The sequence below is a fragment of the Arachis ipaensis genome, chromosome B8, assembly GCF_059453495.1.
Source record: "Arachis ipaensis isolate K30076 ecotype BB chromosome B8, ASM5945349v1, whole genome shotgun sequence".
Taxonomy (NCBI): domain Eukaryota; kingdom Viridiplantae; phylum Streptophyta; class Magnoliopsida; order Fabales; family Fabaceae; genus Arachis; species Arachis ipaensis.
In genome coordinates this window covers 115,336,150-115,342,037 of record NC_142443.1, presented here as the reverse complement: position 1 = coordinate 115,342,037, position 5,888 = coordinate 115,336,150, and the positions used below count along the sequence as shown (strand labels likewise).

Genomic DNA, 5,888 nt, shown 5'->3' with positions numbered 1-5,888 from the left:
AGTATGTAAATGCAGATGCACAAAATGCACTAATAAAGAGAAGAGTTATTAAATAGGAAAACTAAGAATAAAGAAAAGAACGATCATACCATGGTAGGTTGTCTCCCACCTAGCACTTTGCTTTAACGTCCGTAAGTTGGACGCTCCACTAGCTCAGTCTTCGGTTATGTGGGGATCTTCCAAGAGGAAGATCTCGAGCTCCTTATTTTTCTTCATCTTCTCGCCATGGTACAGCTTTAAACGATGTCCATTGACTTTGATAAGTTCAGAGCTGGAAGGATGACTTAGGTGAAAAACTCCGTACGGTTCGACCTTCTCGACTCTGTATGGACCTTCCCATCTTAATCTCAACTTGCCTGGCATGAGCCTCAGTCGAGATTTGTAAAGGAGGACTAAATCCCCAGGTTGGAACTCTTTTTTCTTGATGTGCTGATCATGTACAGCCTTCATCTTCTCCTTGTATAGTCTTGAGTTCTCATAAGCTTCTAGGCGAAGGCTTTCCAGTTCTTGCAGTTGCAACTTCCTTTCAGGTCCGGCTTTCTCAATTCCCATGTTGCACTCCTTTACTGCCCAAAAGGCTTTGTGCTCTACCTTAACAGGGAGATGACAAGCTTTTCCATAAACTAAACGGAAAGGACTCATCCCAATGGGTGTTTTGTATGTTGTTCTGTATGCCTAGAGTACATCTTGTAGCCTAGTGCTCCAGTCTCTTCTATGAGGTTTGACTATCTTCTGCAAGATACGCTTTATCTCTCTATTTGACACCTCAGCTTGTCCATTAGTCTGAGGATGGTAGGCTGTTGCAACCTTATGAATTATCCCATGCTTCTTCATTAATCCTGTTAGTCTCCTGTTACAAAAATGGGTGCCTTGATCGCTCACGATTGCTCGTGGTGATCCAAAGCGACAAATAATGTGGTTTATCACAAAGGAAACAACAGTGTTAGCATCATCAGTGCGGGTGGAAATTGCTTCCACCCATTTGGAAACATAATCCACAGCTAACAATATATAAAAATAACCATTAGAATTTGGAAATGGACCCATGAAGTCAATGCCCCAAACATAAAAAATTTCACAAAAAAGCATAATTTGTTGAGGCATCTCATCCCTCTTGGATATATTACCAAATTTTTGGCATGGGAAACAAGATCTACAAAATTCAGCAGCGTCTCTAAAAAGAGTAGGCCACCAAAATCCACAGTCTAAGATTTTTCTAGCTGTTCTTTGAGGGCCAAAATGTCCTCCACTCTTAGATGAGTGACAGGCCTCTAAGATGGACTGGAATTTTGATTGAGGCACACACCGTCTAATTACCTGGTCAGCGCCACATTTCCATAAATATGGGTCATCCCATATATAATATTTAGACTCGCTTTTCAGCTTGTCTCTTTGATTCTTAGAAAAGTTTGGAGGAAAGGTGCGGCTAACTAGATAATTAGCTACAGGTGCATACCAAGGGACTACCTCAGATACTGCTTGCAGGTTATCAAATGGGAAATTATCAGCTATAGGAGTGGGGTCATCTGTAATGTGCTCAAGGCGACTCAAGTGGTCTGCCACTAAATTCTGGTTACCACTCCTATCCTTAATTTCCAAATCAAATTCTTGTAATAGCAGTATCCAACGTATAAGCCTTGGTTTGGATTCCTTTTTAGCTAATAGATACTTTAGAGCTGCGTGGTCTGAGTACACTACTACCTTCGTACCAAGTAAATAGGCTCAGAATTTATCCAGAGCAAAAATAATAGCAAGAAGCTCTTTCTCAGTAGTAGTGTAATTAGACTGAGCAGCATCTAAAGTTTTAGACGCATAAGCAATAACAAAGGGGTCCTTACCTTCACGCTGAGCCAGTGCTGCTCCTACTGCATGGTTGGAGGCGTCGCAAATTATTTCAAATGGCTGGCTCCAGTTTGGTCCTCTCACAATTAGAGGTTGAGTCAGGGTGGTCTTCAGCTTATCAAACGCTTGTTTGCAATCCTCACTGAACTCGAACTCAATATCCTTCTGCAGTAGTCTAGATAAGGGAAGTGCTACCTTACTGAAGTCCTTAATGAATCTCCTATAAAAACCTACATGGCCAAGGAACGAACGGACTTCCCTCACAGAGGAAGGGTAAGGTAAACTAGAAATAACATCCACCTTTGCTGGATCTACAGAAATGCCAGTATTAGACACAACATGTCCTAGTATAATACCTTATTTTACCATAAAGTGACATTTTTCAAAATTTAATACAAGGTTTGTACTGACACATCTATCTAATACTCTAGATAATCCATCTAAGCAAAGGCTAAAGGAATCACCGTACACACTAAAATCATCCATAAAAACTTCCATACAGTCCTCAATAAGATCAGAGAAAAGACTCATTATGCACCTTTGGAAGGTAGCTGGTGCATTGCACAAGCCAAAGGGCATTCTCTTGTAAGCATAAGTCCCAAAAAGACATGTAAAAGTGGTCTTTTCCTGATCCTCAGGAGCTATATGAATCTGGATATAACCTGTGTAACCATCTAAAAAACAATAATGTGATTTACCTGACAGACAATCCAGCATTTGATCAATGAATGGAAGAGGATAGTGATCCTTACGAGTGGCCTGGTTGAGGCGTCTGTAGTCAATACAGACCCTCCAGGCATTCTGAACTCTGGTTGCAATGAGATCTCCATGCTCATTCTTCACTGTAGTGACTTCAGACTTCTTGGGCACCACTTGTACTGGGCTTACCCATTCACTGTCTGAGATGGGATAGATGATATCTGCCTCTAGTAGTCTGGTCACTTCCTTTTTGACAACCTCTAGGATAGTGGGGTTCAGTCTTCTCTGGGGTTGACGGACAGGTCCTGCTCCCTCTTCTAAAAATATTCTATGCTCACAACTTGAGGGTTGATGCCTACTATGTCTGCCAAACTCCAACCAATTGCCTTTTTGTGCCTCCTCAGCACACTAAGTAACTGCTCCTCCTGTTGAGAAGTGAGTTCCCTTGTAATGATAACTGGAAACTTCTGCTCGTCTTCAAGGTAAGCATATTTGAGGTGTGGAGGAAGGGGTTTTAATTCTAACTTATGATCATGGTCAGGCTCTGGGTTGTCTGGAGCTGGTAACAATGGTAAAGCACTGTCATTGTCCTCTGAGAATGTCCCCACACTTGGACCTTGTCCTATGTACTTCTCTTCAAATTCCTCCTGGTGAACCTCAGCCACAGTTTCATCTATGATGTCACACTGGAGGATAGAATGATCCTCCAGAGGATGTTTCATAACTCCATTCAGATTGAAGATTACTACTCGGCCATCTATTTCAAAAGAGTACGTTCCTAAAAAAGCATCTAATTTGAACTTCGAGGTCTTCAGGAATGGTCTTCCGAGTAGAATTGATGATGTCTTCTCTGAGTCATTTTGGGGCATCTCCAGGATATAAAAATCAATGGGAAATGTGAGTCCCTTAATGCCCACTAATACATCTTCAGCAACTCCAGTCACTGTAATAATGCTTTTATCTGCTAACACAAAATGAGCTGCCGACCTTTTTAAGGGAGGGAGCCTCAAAATATCATATATAGACAAAGGCATTATACTCACACATGCTCCTAAATCACACATGCAGTCAGAAAATACTACACCACCAATAGTACAATTAACCATACATGGACCTGGGTCACTACACTTTTCAGGTAAACCTCCCATTAAAGCAGATATGGAACTACCTAAAGGAATAGTTTCTAATTCATTAATTTTGTCTTTATGTATACATAAATCTTTTAGAAACTTTGCATATTTAGGTACCTGTTGAATAACATCAAAAAGAGGAACAGTTACCTCAATATTTTTGAATATCTCTACCATTTTGGGATCAGGTTCCAGCTGCTTCCTGGGCTTCTTTGCAAGTTGTCGAAATGGAATGGGAGTGGTGTCTGCGCCCTGTGGTGCTTCCTCCTGTGGTTGAATTTCTTCTTTTTCAGCCATGTCCTGTATGTCCTCTTCCTCTTCAACATCTTCTATTTCCACTACCTCTTCAGCTGAGGCGTGTTCTGGTGGGCTTGGCTCCTCCTGATTCCTCTCCTGCAGTGTGGTTCCGGACCTTAGGGTGATGGCATTAATGCCACCCTTCGGATTGGGTAATGGTTGAGAGGAAATTTCACTGGAGCTCAAAGGCTGGTTATTGGAGTTATTCATTGATCTAAGCTGTGAGACAAGAGCTTGCAAAGTAGAGTTCAAACCATTTAGTGTAGCATAAAGGTTATTTTCCATGGTCTGTTGTCTCCGATCAATAGATTGTAGTAAGTCATCATTAGAAGATGAAGAAGGATAAGTAATTTGAAAGGTCTGCTGTTGGGTATTCTGTGGTCCTTGGGATTGCCTCAGGTGAGGTGCTCTGTAAGGCGGGTTCTGGTTCTGCTGCCTGTTGTTGTTATTATTCTACCTCTAATTTCCCTGATTGTTTCTGCCTCCTCTGTTGTTGTTGTCCCTCCAATTCTGGTTAGAATTGTCCTGCCATCCATGGCTGTAATTGCCACCTTGATTGTACCCTTGGTTGGGGTGGTCATAGAAGTTATGAGTGGCTGCCACGGCGTTGTCTTCCTGCTGGAGCTGCGGACATTCGTCAGTATAATGGCTATAATCAGCATAGATTTCACAAACTCTCTGTGGGACTAACTGTTGGCTTTGCTGTGGTGGAGAAGGTTGAGCTTGCTGAACTTGTTGTTGATTCAATTGCATCTGCTTCAGCAAGTTAGTTATTTCACAGATACTCTGAGTTAGAGCAGCAGTCTCTCTGCTAGAGGATACTTCTGCAACGGCTTTTGAACGACCTTGTTTCTGCCTGTGATTCCGAGTAGATTCAGCTAAGTCGCTGATCAATTGCCATGCCTCATCAGTAGTCTTGTATTTTTTCATAGACCCACTGCTAGCACTTTTCAATGTGGTCTTATCTTGGGGCCTCATGCCCTGTGTGACGTAACCGAGTAATACTATCTTGTCAATCATATGGTGGGGGCATGCTTCCAGAAGATTATTGAAGCACTCCCAGTATTCATAGAGAGTCTCGGATTTGTCCTGAACAATCATGGAAATATCTTTCCTCAGTTTATCAGTAACTTCAGTTGGAAAGAATTTTTCCAAGAATTCCCTTCTAAGTGTATCCCAGTCGGATACAGTTGCTGCGGGTTGAGTGTAGTACCACTCTCTTACCTTTCTCTCAAGAGAAAACGGGAAAGCTTTCAACAAAATTGAAGTTTCATCTGCACCATCATGCCTGACAGTAGAACAGGCTGCTTGAAAATCTCTCAGGTGCTTGATAGGCTATTGAGCAGGTAAGCCATGAAACTTGGGCATCAAATTGAGCAGTGCAGTCTTTATTTCAAAGTCTGTAGCCACCGCTGGGTGATGCGCTTGAAATGGTTGCATTGTAAAATCAGGGGCTCCAGCCTCCTGGATAGTAACTCTCCTAGGTGCTGCCATGTCACCTACACATAAATCAACCGAATCAGTAGAACAGGGGCTGGTTTCTTCCTCAAATGACGTTTCAGATCTGCCCTCAGAGAGGACTAACCGACGCCGAGCTTGCCTTATTCGTGAAATAGTTCTTTCAATCTCAGGATCGAATACTGGCAAGCTTGGATCAGGAAGTGAACGTGTCATCTAACGAAAGAAACAAGCAGCTCATAGTAGCAAGATAAAATAAAATGCAAATAAATAAATTCCAATTAATAACTTTAGCACTCTATTGCAACTCTCCGGCAACGGCGCCAAAAATTGACGTGGCGGAAATTGGCGAGTCAAGAATTGTTATAAGATATGCGTTGCAAGTATAGTTCTTAACCAACCAGAGATCCGCTTATCAATTTAGAAGGGTGTCACAAAAATTAAAATTAAAATACTGGGAGT

General features: G+C 42.0%; 1 non-coding gene across 1 annotated transcript; it reads left to right on the top strand.

Moving 5' to 3' along the window:
- The first annotated feature begins 4,982 nt into the window (after nucleotides 1-4,982).
- Nucleotides 4,983-5,090, top strand: LOC148549337 (small nucleolar RNA R71). The gene has a single exon (XR_015898317.1). It is a non-coding gene; the product is annotated as a small nucleolar RNA R71 (small nucleolar RNA).
- Nucleotides 5,091-5,888: the final 798 nt, after the last annotated feature.